Source organism: Pinus tabuliformis, chromosome 2_1, assembly GCF_031772625.1.
Source record: "Pinus tabuliformis cultivar Carrire ecotype Pingquan chromosome 2_1, CPIR1, whole genome shotgun sequence".
NCBI classification, from domain to species: domain Eukaryota; kingdom Viridiplantae; phylum Streptophyta; class Pinopsida; order Pinales; family Pinaceae; genus Pinus; species Pinus tabuliformis.
Genome location: NC_142299.1, coordinates 961,021,718 through 961,036,077, shown reverse-complemented (window position 1 = coordinate 961,036,077; position 14,360 = coordinate 961,021,718).

The window sequence follows — 14,360 nt, the reverse complement described above, 5'->3', positions numbered from 1 at the left end:
AAGTGTGTTGAGGCAATTCCGTTGAAGACAGTAAATTCTGAGGCAATTATAGAATTCATAGATCAATTCATCTTTACCAGGTTTGGTGTCCCAAATGCTCTTGTTTTTTATAATGCATCTTATTTCTCAGGCAATGCTATGTTTGAATTCGCTATTAAAAGAGGATTTAAATTGAAATATTCTGCTAATTACTATCCCCAAGGTAACGGTTTAGCAGAATCTACCAATAAAAATCTAATCAAGATTATAAAGCGAACAATCGAACAGAATCATAAAAACTGGCATAAATATTTGATATTTGCACTATGGGCTGATAGGATAACACAGAAAGCTTCCATAGGTTCTTCTCCATTCAATCTTGTGTATGGAAAAGAAGCAGTACTACCAACAAACCTTGTCCTTCCTTCTCTAGCCCTAGTTCAGTTTATTGAGGAAAGCCCTTCTTCTTCTATTCAACTGAGACATGATCAAATCCTAAAATTAGAAGAGGAAAGAGAAAAAGCCAAGATTATTCATGCAAAACATCAGCAAATTATCAAGTCATCCTTTGATTCAACTTCATCCAGTTCAAAACAGTTTCAAGTCGGTGATTTAGTTCTGAAATGGGACAAAGCCCATGAGGATAAAGGAAAACACACCAAGTTCCAGAAAATGTGGCTTGGGCCATTTCAGATCTGCGAGAAGATAGGCCATTCGACCTTCATATTACAAGATTTATCAGGTTTGAGAGATTCTCTCCCTGTTAATGGCCTTATCTTAAAGAAATTTTTCAATTGAGGAGGTAACTCCTTCTCCTTTTTAGTTTAGAAAAATTTGTAGTTTGTAGGACCATTAGGAAATAAAGTTGTAAGGTATCTTCCATTGACCTTTGTTGTATGAAAAAGTTGCTCAAGGAAGTAGTGTTGATATTTGCTTTTAAAATAATATAAGTCTTAGACAAAAGGGATAATTTCTAGGAAACTAGGTACAATTGCATTCTGAAACCGCATTTCAATCTTTGTGAACTCTTCTCAAAATTTAGAAGTATTGTAAATCATTTTATGTTTTCAAATTGGTCACAAAAAAGGTTATCAATATCAAAACAGAAACTAATCCAATTTCAGCATCTTCAACTCTTACCTTGTCCTCCGTTCTCTCTTAAGGAGAAAATTGTCCATCCCATTCATTGAAGTTTGTAATTACTCAGAGTGTAATTCTAAAATATTTGATATAAAAGATAAGAGGTCTTATTACAAGCCTGCTTACCATGATCATCGGGAAATAGTTTAACTGACATTACCAACACTGCATACCAAAACAGGGTAATGGCTTATTATAAGACAAGGGGTCTCATCACGAGCCAGCTTGTTCGGTTAGATTACTACCAGTGAATGGCATTGTCACTCATCTGGCCACCAAACCAGGACAATGACTTTTTATCTTACAAAATAACAGAAAAGTAAAAGAAATACAAAATATGAAAGCATGATTTGAATTCATTTTGTTAATTATACTCTGAAGTGGATGGGATAATGGACAGTAATATGGTTAAAAGTTATCCCTGTCAAAACTATGAACGTTTGCTGGCAGCAGAGGCTCTACCTATGACAGACGAGTTAATTCTAAGAGCTGATTTGGAAAGGTTTTCTGTTTTATCATTATCAACCAATAGAGGCAAATTTAAAACTTAGAATGTATCTAATTTTAAACAAGAGAAGAAATTAGCAAATATAGTGTTATTTTATTTGGAATGCATATATACCTAGTTATATTAGAATTTTCCTCTTTGATGAGATTCCTATTTAGAGAAAGTTTATGTATTACAGTACTTTTCAGAGATAACTGTTTCTTCCAGCGAATCACCAATTGTTGTGCTCTACAACAACCCCCCCATTTCATACAAATTTTATTCTCAAAACTATAATATGAAATGGGTCCCTTTTTATTTAAATTGGTATCAACTTAGTATTATTCAAAAAGGTCTGAAACAAAATAAAAATATTATAAAACCTTTTGATAAACCAATTAATCGGTCTTATAACATATAAATGAGTAATCTTTTATCATTGCGATAAAGCGATCGCAAGATCGCATATCGCAATGACAAGGGAGGCATGACTTAAAAGACCCATTGATTTTCTCCGACGCGACAATGCACAAAAGGCTATCGGATATCGGCAATGACGAGTTATCATAACAAAAGCCCCTTTCGCTCCGATGCGATGCGATATCGCTATCGGCGATCGGAGATGTACCATGCATGCTTTTCAAAGCCCTCAGTTAAAACTCCCGATGCGAATTAGCGATATCACTATCGGCAATCGGGGATTCCGAAAGGAACCAATATAACAATTTAAGCTTTCCCCCGATGGCCGATTGCGATAAAGCTAAAAGCGCGGATTTCAAAAAGGATTGATAAAGCCAGGATATTACGGTTAATTAGTATTAAAGGCCTTATCTTCCCGATAGCGATTCACTTACGCTCAACCGCCAAAACATCAAAGCCACATTTGAATGAATCATTCGGCCAATAAACGATATGATGAGCATTTAAAGGATTGACAGGTTTAAACGGCCATTTAATGAAATAGTCAGTCTAAAATCTCTTCACAGATTATATCCGCGGCCACCTTAAGTTAATCCTCCATCATGCATTGATTAATATATCTCGTTCATATTTGGTTTGCGCCACCAATTCTCTGCATTACGTTCATTTTCACTTCTGTGCAGAGCTCTTCCGAAGCAGCAAATTCAAGCAGAATGGGGAAGAAGTCTAAGAAGACCGCAACAGCGTCCGCTTCGCCAGCCACAGGACAACCCACCACTGATCCAGGAACTAAAAGAAAAGGATTGATATTCGACACTACATGTCTAGGACTCGGTAAAACTACTTGGCAAAGTACCTATAATTTGATTGAGGCCGAAGAACCCGAGGTCACAGCAGTGCAAGCCACAACAGATACGACTTGGAAATATGATGCAACTCTAAAGGATTTAGCCGACTCTTTCCTTCATCGGATAGCAACCCGGGAACAAATTATTCCATATACAGATGTAGTGAGGTGGGCAATTGAAGAAATCCCAATCACGAACAGAACCTTTTGCACCATGGATGGGAGAATCTTCGGTTCATTTCAACCTGATGATTTGAGGCAAATGTACCATTTGCATGTACCAAAGAAGAAGTACAACAAGGCGTTCTTGGAAAAGTTCAGAAATGAGAACGAAATTGAATCCGAACCCATTCGGGATTGGAGGCAAAATCTAGCAAAACACAAGCATGAGTCTTCGGGTAAGTACTCTGTTGATTCTTTGTGTTCTCCTTATTGTTATGTCGGGATAATGATGTGTAGATTGTGGGGGTTGCATGATTCCGCAAACTTCACTATAGAAATGGTTCCTTTGATGGAGGCAGCATGTAATAGTGAAATAATGGATTGGGCAACTGTACTGTCGGATAAGCTAGCAACTGCAGTCCTTGAGTTTAGAAGAAAATCCCGCATTACTGAAAGGTTTATTCCCCCATCCTACTATAGTGGCTATATCTTGGACACCCTATGTTTTAATTTTGAATTTCCTGTGCTTGGATGGAGATGGACTCCACAAGACCCCATATCCATTCATATATACCATCAGAAGTTATGGAAAGCTCACTAGAAGCACCATTTATATCAAGTTTGTAACGGTTTTATGTTACCCATTCATTATTCTATTTTTGATAAACTTGCTCCTAAGATTTCCTACCAAGCAGGGGTTGACTTGACATCCATAGGAAGATGGTTCGAAGAAGAAAAATTCACCTATGTAAGAGTTTTCGGCAGCCAAGCCAAACCTCATGTCCTCCCTTTGTACATACCTGATAAACTGTTAGCCAGGAAGGTAGCCTATCAGATTACATCCGAAGGAGTTACACAGACTATGAGGAGTAAAAAGAAACAGGTTTGGCCTCCTTTTCCTCTAAGATGCGGTGTCTACGCTCTGCATGAATTTAAACATGCAGAGAAAGAAGCTGATAAAATTAAGACACTAAGTCTAGAAACTCTTCCTAATAGGCGATTTGATCCAAACAAAGTCACCTATAATGCACTTGAATAGGCAAAAATTGACTAAATTTGATCATAAAGAAGATATGTTCGATGACCTGTTCTCCTCAGCCGAGTCAATGTCCCAAGTTAAATCGCTGGCCATAATGGAATATAAGGATGACGGGTTAGTTGAATTTAACAGACTTAAAGAACAGAGGTTGCAAACTCTGCCTCTAGATCTGTTAGCAATGACCCCAACGACAGAATCAAGCGAGCCTGAGCAGCGACTCACTAAGGAACCTCCTGATACATCAAAAGAGCAGGAGGAAGTGCATGCAAAAGAGCAAGAGGAAACCCAGGCAAAAGATCAAGACGAAACCCAGAGAAAAGAGCAGGAACAAAGCAACACAGAGGTGAATATAGATGCCCAGATTGACCCGAAATTGCTCCAGGAATGGCAGCAATTCGACTCAATCATCAGCATTCTTGAGTGCTCGAAGGAAGCCGAAACATCAAAAGCGGCTGACACACAAGAGACAACATCAAAACAGGTTCCAAGTGGAACCAGCGACCTACCCAGTTCTACAAAAGTAGAGGTAATTCCTAAGGATCCCTCCGATCAAATTGTTTTGCAAGTAGAAGAAATTCCTCCCTTAGATGTATTTTACAGCCCAAAGCACAAAGCTGTAGTAAAACGACAGCGGAAAAGGAGAAGGACTGATCAACCTTCCCTGTTCCCTGAACAAACTGTGACGGGCAACGTGGTTTGGAAGGAGGAGTTTGATCCCTCTGATGACCTAACAAAACTATCCCAATATGCTGGAGCCTATTCGGCAGCTACCATAGACAAGGCATCAGAGGTGAGTAATTTATTAAAATGAAAAGACCAGGAGATCTTTTTGCTACAAGCACAACTATCGGAGGCACATCAGATGGCAGAGCAAGCAGAACGGAAATTGTTTACATAGCAACAAATAAATAATCAATTGAATAAACAATTGCAGGAAGAGAAACAGAGAATTGATTCCAGTGCAGTTCAAAAGCAGAAAGAGCTGTCGGAAGCATTGGCACAACTAAAAGCAATGAATGAACAAATGCTGAAGTCGAAAGATGAGAAAATTGCTCAACTATCAGCCCAAATACAGAAAACCAAGAATCTTCCACAGCCAGCTGAATTCAGAGCAGAGGCATTACAGATAAACAAGGCATTAGTGACACAGATAAAGCTGTTATGTCAACAAATCGCCCAGGCAGAACCTTTATGTGACTTAACGACATCAATAGGTGAAAAATCGGACAAAGCTAGAACAGACTTGGATCAGGCCGATGAGACCTTAACTAATTTTCTTGAGTGGCAAGACACTGATGAGGGACAGGCAGCTAATTTGCCAAAAATCCTAGAATCGCATAAAGAGATATTATTTACGAAATGGCAGTCCCAGTTAATGAAAGCAGAGAGAGCAGTTTCAAGATGCAAATTAACCACAAGTAATTTGGTTGAATTGATTAATGATACTCTCTACTTATCCAACATGATTTCTTAATGTACCCCAGGTAAATTGACATCGGCTAAAACATTGGAGCAGTCATGTTATCCAGAGCTGGAGAAAAATGGGAGATTAATCGCAGGAATTAACAGTTTGACATGGGACACCTATTGGTTGTTCTTAGTCAAACCATACAGCCAGAGAGCCGCCCTCAAGTGCCTCACAGATGCAATCGGGTGTATCATTCCCGATATACAGGATGCCACCTATGCTGCCCAACTCAATTCTCGTCTCAACCGACCACCAGAAGTGGAACCAATGCTTGCGATATGCCAGCTCAGGTCTAAAGGCAAATAGCCTAAGTGATGAATCATGCCGCCGACTGCCAGATTGCCGTGAAGAAGATATTCAGAATCAAAGTTGTACCAATTAAATAGGATTTTAGTTTCATAGTTAGTTAGTTTTAATCAAGTATTTATAGACCCTTTCATGTATTTAGAAAGGGTCGTAAGTTTTTGTATATGACTTAAACCTGAAGTTGCACTACTGTACTTCAGGTATATTCTTTTATAAAGACTGGGCCAATTATTCTGATTTTGATAACGAAGCTTTTATGTGAATGTGCACTAATGCCTTTGTTTAAAAGTGTTTCTAAGTCGAAAGAAGGAATCCAAATAGCGATTGATATTGGGAGTGATTTGCAGGTCATATGGTACTATTATCTATGTCTGAGTTCATTCCTTTTATGTGAATTTTTGTTTGATCACTCTTGCTATTATCAGATATATGCATGTGTTTTAACAACATTCTTTATACTTTCCACTATTGGATGTTTACAGCATGCTTTTCTTTTAATCATACATGTATCGGTAATATAAAAAGATAGGTGTAACAATGTGTTAATAACTTTGTTCAACTATTTGAACAAAGTAATCATTAAGTAAAAGACTATCTATGTTTATTGCTTAGAGTCATCTACATGCCTATCAATGGACAGAGATTATCAAACGTTGCACTTCAAAGAATAGAAGTCTCCCGGGATAGAATAGTTATTTATATTTTCGCTGATAGGTTAGGTCATCCATTCATTATCATTTATTAGAAATCAATCACTCATTCATCCCCTTTTATTCATTATTGGGAAACTGGTCCCATTATATCCAGTCGGAGCCACCATTCCAAATGGAAAAGGAGCTGTATTAAGGTCCGGACTAGGTGGTTATCCCCCAATGTTGATACAACGATTTTTAGGGCATCAACATTTTTGGCGCTAGAAGGAGGGCATGAACTATGAATGGCAAGCAAATCCAAATCTATAGACCATTCTTAGAGTAACTCTCCCTCCACATCACCTCGTACTTCCCAATTGCATGCTGGTTCTCCAGTATCCAAGCAAGAAGAAGAGGAATCAACTACCACTGCCCTCACCCACAATACTCCAGAACGATTAAGTCCCGAGTCCCCTAAAGTTCAGTTACTCATCCAGAAACTTCAAGGCTTCTCGACAACACCACAGAAATCTGAAGTATCTCAAAGCAGTGAGACTTCGCAGTTCAATTTACCTCATCCCCTCAATAGACTTCAGAGCGAAAAGCTCGGTATTGAACCTACTGAGTTCCCTTTACCCAAAAGGAAAAGGGCCAAGAAGAACACTGAAGGATCTGACAGTGAAACACTTTCATCCACATCGTTCATCTCATCTTCCCCTGTGCGAAGTCAACCATCCACCCCTTCATTACGCATTGTTGTTCATCAGGGATTAGGAGCTTCAACATCTCAACCTGCGCAATCCTTAATATCAACTCCTTCCCAAACATCTGGAATTTCAACAATAGTATCATCCTCTACTGGTGTTACAATGGCAGATCCATGGACCAGGCCTGGTGTGGTCAATATGCCTACACCATTACATGCATTACCTGATGCTCCTGAAAAATGGCTACCCAAGTTTAACCCAGATGATGGAACACAAGCTGAGGAACACATTAATAACTTCATGTTATCAGTTAATCTCAAAGGAGTAACTGAGGAAGATGTTGTAGTTAGGCTTTTCCCTTATACTTTGCAAGGATCAACAGGATCCTGGTATTTTTCCTTGCCATCTGGTTCCATTACCAGTTGGACCACTTGCCAAGAACAATTTCTCACTAAGTATGGAGATGATAGGTCTTTAGCCACATTAATAAATGATCTCTCCAATCTTAAGATAGAGCATAGGGAACCAATTAAAGAATTCAATGCGCGATTCAATAAACTCTTGAATAAAATCCCAACGGCTTCCAAACCAAGTGAACAAATCAGAAGCGAATGGTATATAACTGCCCTACCTGCCAATATAGCTATTTTTGTAGACAGGGCTGCAAAACCAACTTTAGCTGAAAACATGAAAGAAGCACTTGTTGTGGAAAAACGTATTAATGCTCTAGAAAAGAAAGTTGCTCTGGAAGATAGAAAAGCCAAAAAAGTTTCTTTTAAAGATGATTCAAAGAAGAAAACCCCAAAAGATCCCTACGATATGGAAGGTCTGCAAAAGGTCCTTAAGACTTTTTCAAATGAAATGGTTGAAATCAAAAAGCAAGTAGCAGAAACCTCAACTAAAAGGCCTTTTAGAACTTTCAAGAAAACTGAATCAAAACCACCGAATGTTATATCTAATGCAGATTCAGACCCTGAAGAAGAAGAAGAGGAAACAATCTCACCAACTGATGATGAAGAGGAAGTTGTTGAATGCCATGGAATGTGGGATTTCATATTACCTAACTCCGATACAGAAAATGAAGAAGAAGCTTTTCCTGTCACTACTAGGAGTAAAGGTGCCCCTGAACCCATCCAGCCAACTTCAAAGAAAAGAAGTGCAGGTGCCACAACAACAAAGGAAAAGGTATCCACAAGGAAGCCAGCTGCAACGGTTTCCCAAAACCAACCTTCAACCTCAAATATGCCCTCAACATCTAAAACATTAGTAGTATCCGATTCAATGGATTAAAATATCGTTGATGATATGAAGAAAACTAAAGCAAACATTACTATGTTTGAACTTAGTAAACTAAAACATCAGCAGAAATTGCTTCTCAAAGAATTGAATGATGTTCCTTCTTTACCTCTTCCCAGTGCTAAAGCTGCAAATGATTCAGGACAACCACCTTCTAGCAGGATCAAAGCTACTGATATGATTCTGATTGGAGACAGATCCAATTCCCATACTCCTCCTTTCCTATTAACCTATGAGATTTATAATCGTAATCTGCACAATTGTTTGATTGATTCAGGGGCATCCTCAAATATAATGCCAGCTTCGGTTTGTTCCAAACTGAACATTGAACCCCAGAAATCTGCAATTCACATTGTACAGCTAGATAGAACTAAGGTACAGGTTGTAGGAGAAATCAACTCTGTAACGATCAGGTTATCGGCCGATCCGCGAGTAGTTCAAAGAATTGATATCCTAATCTCCGATATACCTGAATTTTATGGTTTAATCTTAAGTATGGATTGGTCCGAAAATCTCCATGGGTATATTTCTACCGATTGGTCCCATATCTACCCTACAATGGAAAGCCAAATAAAATAAAAATCAATCGGGAAAAGCACATGACCCACACTGTCACAGAGTTCGAACAGGAAAATCAACCCGTAGCATTTAATAACAATATCTTAGGGAATTATTCGTCGGAATCATTCTTTGGCAACTTCACAGCCCAACCATCTCCTTTCTCAATAAACATTTTTTCATCTCAGATCGAAAATTATTCACAAACAGATAGGTCAAAATGTTTTGGTGATACTGAGAAAACTGTAAATACAATTGTAGGGAATTCTTTATTTTGGTATTTATATTTTGATGGCTCTAAATCTAATGAAGGCTCGGGAGCAGGATGTATCTTGGTTAGTCCGCAAGGAGAAAAACAATGATGTCCTGTAGTTTAGAATTTGAATGCACAAACAACACAGCCGAGTATGAAGCCTTAGTCCAAGGACTATACCTCTTCCATTCCCAGGTCTTAAAATTCGGCAGCCGACTTGCTAGCCAATGTTGCTTCCAAAATCCTACCTTCCGAGGATTATAGCCCAGATAGATTTTCAGTAGAATTGCTTTTTAGGCCGTCAATTCCTGACAATGTCACTAATTGGAGAGTTTTTAATCACGATGAAGACATTTTACAATTCCTGACTTCTGAAAAATCCTATGATGATCAGATTATAGAGGAGAGCGATCATGATCTTCAGATGAGAGAAAAGCATGAAGAAAACTCAATACCGAAGCCTGTGGTGAAACTGGACGATATTTATGACATTAAAGACAGATTTAAACATGTGATCAATACAAAGCTCCACAGTTCCACCTTGAGGTTTGAGTTGATTAATCTTGGCACTAAACAAAATCCTCAAAACATTAATCTAGGATTAGGACTTTCTCTGGAAGAAAAAAAGGCATTCATTAGAATATTAAGAAAGAATAAACATGTCTTCGCTTGGAAGTATGATGATTTAAAGACATATGATACATCCATCATCCAACATACTATTCCAATGCTCCCAGAACAAAAACCAGTTCAACAAAAGCTCAGGAAAATACATCCTAACCTAGAGAGTCAAATTAAAACTAAACTTAATAAACTCTTAACGGCCAAGATTATTTTTCCCGTTCGACACTCGAACTGGGTCTCCAATATGGTGCCTGTTAGGAAGAAAAATGGCGATATCAGGATTTGTATAGATTTCAGAAATCTGAATAAGGCAAGCCTAAAAGACAATTTCCCATTACCTACTATGGAGCAGACACTCCATTCAGTAGCAGGCTCTGAATTGATGTCCTTTTTAGATGGTTTTTTAGGATACAACCAAGTTTTGGTTCATCCTGATGACAGGCTTAAAACTACATTCAGGACAAAGTGGGGAACTTATGCTTATCAGAAGATGCCTTTTGGACTGATTAATGCAGGAGCCACGTTCCAAAGAGCGATGGATATAGCTTTCAAAGGATTAATCAATAAAACAGTAGTTGTCTACTTAGATGATATTATTGTATTTTCTAAAAAGAGAACCAATCATTTGCATGATTTGAACAAAATCTTTCAACGCTGCAGAAGGTACGGTATTTCACTCAATCCTAAAAAATCCTTCTTTGCTCTTGACCAAGGAAAGCTTTTAGGCTTTATTGTCTCCAAATATGGCATTTATATTGATCCGAATAGGATCAAAGAGATCTCTGAAATCCCTTTTCCTCATAATAAAAAATCCATGCAGTCATTTTTAGGCCAAATCAATTTTGTTAAAAGATTTGTTCCAGACTTTTCTCACATTATTTTGCCACTACAAACTATGATTAAGAAAAATTTAGTTTTTAGATGGGATCAGCAGAAAAGGAAGCGTTTGATTTAATCAAACAATCAATAATTAATGCCCCCGCTTTAAATACTCCTAATTTTTCTAATCATTTCACGTTGTATACTATCGCATCCGATTTGTCTTATGCAACAATACTCACTCAGATTAATGATCACAACTTGGAAGCACCCATTTCATTCTATAGTTCAAACTTGCAGGGTGTCGAACTGAATTACTCCGAAGTAGAAAAACAAGCCTTTTCTATATATAAAGTTGTCAAACACTACAGACCCTTCCTTTTAAAAGACCATACAAAAGTCAGTTTTTTTACGCTAATGGAAAAACCTGTGAGCAATTTATGAAACCAACGTTTCGGACTAGCTAGGTGAGTCCATCATCAGGGCAATGAGATCTGTATTTTGAGAAGAGAGAGTCGAGAAAATTATGTTGCTATTAATAGATGAATAGAAAGATATCTGATATCTTTTAGCTTATACTGTCGGCCTGATTGATTTACAAGCCCATACAAAAGTCATAGTTCCTTTCTCTACAGTAAGACAACTATTAATCCAAAGGGAATTAGGTGAAAAAAGGGCAAACTGGGTTACAGCACTTCAAGAATATGACTTGGAAATCAAGCCAGCAAATATTGTTAGAGGCCAAGTTTTTTGCAGGTTATTGGCAGGAGCATCCAACATTCAACAACCAGGTGATACAGAACATTTCGAAGAAATCAATCAGATAAGTAATATTGATTCTGAATCACAATATGCAGACTTGATATTTTATTTGAAAAATGGATATGTGCCCCCTAACCTGTCTTATAAAAGCAAGAGGGCCATTAGATTGAAAGCAAGAAATTTCACAATTGTTGATGATGTACTTTTTAGGAAAAATTATGATTCAATGTTATTAAGATGCCTAGAAAAACCTGAAGCACAAAAGGTTTTGCAGGAATTACATGATGGACCAACAGGAGGACATTTTGGAGCTGACACAACAACCCACAAAATCATTCATGCTGGATATTATTGGCCCACCCTGTTTAGAGATGCTCATGAATATGTAAGGAAATGCCGAAGTTGTCAAACTTCTAGTGGAAGACAAAGAAAGCCAGCTTTCCCTTTGCAACCAGACAACATTGAACAACCATTTGAGCAATGGGGATTGGACATCATCGGAGAAATCACTCCACATTCTTCCAAACAGCATAAGTATATCCTGACTGCCACGGATTATTTTACTAAGTGGGTTGAGGCAATTCCGTTGAAGAAAGCAAATTCTGAGGCAATTATAGAATTCATAGATCAATTCATCATTACCAGGTTTGGTGTCCCAAATGCTCTTGTTTTTGATAATGCATCTTATTTCTCAGGCAATGCTATGTTTGAATTCACTATTAAAAGAGGATTTAAATTGAAATATTCTGCTAATTACTATCCCTAAGGTAATGGTTTAGCAGAATCTACCAATAAAAATCTAATCAAGATTATAAAGCGAGCAATCGAACAGAATCATAAAAACATGCATAAATCTTTGATATTTGCACTATGGGCTGATAGGATAACACAGAAAGCTTCCATAGGTTCTTCTCCATTCAATCTTGTGTATGGAAAAGAAGCAGTACTACCAACAAATCTTGTCCTTCCTTCTCTAGCCCTAGTTCAATTTATTGAGGAAAGCCCTTCTTCTTCTATTCAAATGAGACATGATCTAATCCTAAAATTAGAAGAGGAAAGAGAAAAAGCCAAGATTATTCATGCAAAACATCAGCAAATTATCAAGTCATCCTTTGATTCAACTTCATCCGGTTCAAAACAGTTTCAAGTCGGTGATTTAGTTCTGAAATGGGACAAAGCCCATGAGGATAAAGGAAAACACACCAAGTTCCAGAAAATGTGGCTTGGGCCATTTCAGATCTGCGATAAGATAGGCCATTCGACCTTCATATTACAAGATTTATCAGGTTTGAGAGATTCTCTCCCTGTTAATGGCCTTATCTTAAAGAAATTTTTCAATTGAGGAGGTAACTCCTCCTTTTTAGTTTAGAAAAATTTGTAGTTTGTAGGACCATTAGGAAATAAAGTTGTAAGGTATCTTCCATTAACCTTTGTTGTATGAAAAAGTTGCTCAAGGAAGTAGTGTTGATATTTGCTTTTAAAATAATAGAAGTCTTAGACAAAAGGGATAATTTCTAGGAAACTAGGTACAATTGCATTCTGAAACCGCATTTCAATCTTTGTGAACTCTTCTCAAAATTTAGAAGTATTGTAAATCATTTTATGTTTTCAAATTGGTCACAAAAAAGGTTATCAATATCAAAACAGAAACTAATCCAATTTCAGCATATTCAACTCTTACCTTGTCATCTGTTCTCTCTTAAGGAGAAACTTGTCCATCCCATTCATTGAAGTTTGTAATTACTCATAGTGTAATTCTAAAATATTTGATATAAAAGATAAGTGGTCTTATTACAAGCCTGCTTACCATGATCATCAGGAAATAGTTTAACCGACATTACCAACACTGCATACCAAAACAGGGTAATGGCTTATTATAAGACAAGGGGTCTCATCACGAGCCAGCTTGTTCGGTTAGATTACTACTAGTGAATGGCATTGTCACTCAGCTGGCCACCAAACCAAGACAATGACTTTTTATCTTTCAAAATAATAGAAAAGAAAAAGAAATACAAAATATGAAAGCATAATTTGAATTCATTTTGTTAATTATACTCTGAAGTGGATGGGATAATGGATAGTAATATGGTTAAAAGGTATCCCTGTCGAAACTATGAACATTTGGTAGCAGCAGAGGCTCAACTATCAGCCCAAATACAGAAAACCAAGAATCTTCCACAGCCAGCTGAATTCAGAGCAGAGGCATTACAGATAAACAAGGCATTAGTGACACAAATAAAGCTGTTATGTCAACAAATCACCCAGGCGGAACCTTTATGTGACTTAACGGCATCAATAGGTGAAAAATCGGACAAAGCTAGAACAGACTTGAATCAGGCCGATGAGACCTTAACTAATTTTCTTGAGTGGCAAGACACTGATGAGGGACAGGCAGCTAATTTGCCAAAAATCCTAGAATCGCATAAAGAGATATTATTTACGGAATGGCAGTCCCAGTTAATGAAAGCAGAGAGAGCAGTTTCAAGATGCAAATTAGCCACAAGTAATTTGGTTGAATTGATTAATTATACTCTCTACTTATCTAACATGATTTCTCAATGTACCCCAGGTAAATTGACATCGGCTAAAACATTGGAGCAGTCATGTTATCCAGAGCTGGAGAAAAATGGGAGATTAATCGCAGGAATTAACAGTTTGACATGGGACACCTATTGGTTGTTCTTAGTCAAACCATATAGCCAGAGAGACGCCCTCAAGTGCCTCACAGATGCAATCAGGTGTATCATTCCCGATATACAGGATGCCACCTATGCTGCCCAACTCAATTCTCGTCTCAACCGACCACCAGAAGTGGAACCAATGCTTGCGATATGCCAGCTCAGGTCTAAATGCAAACATCC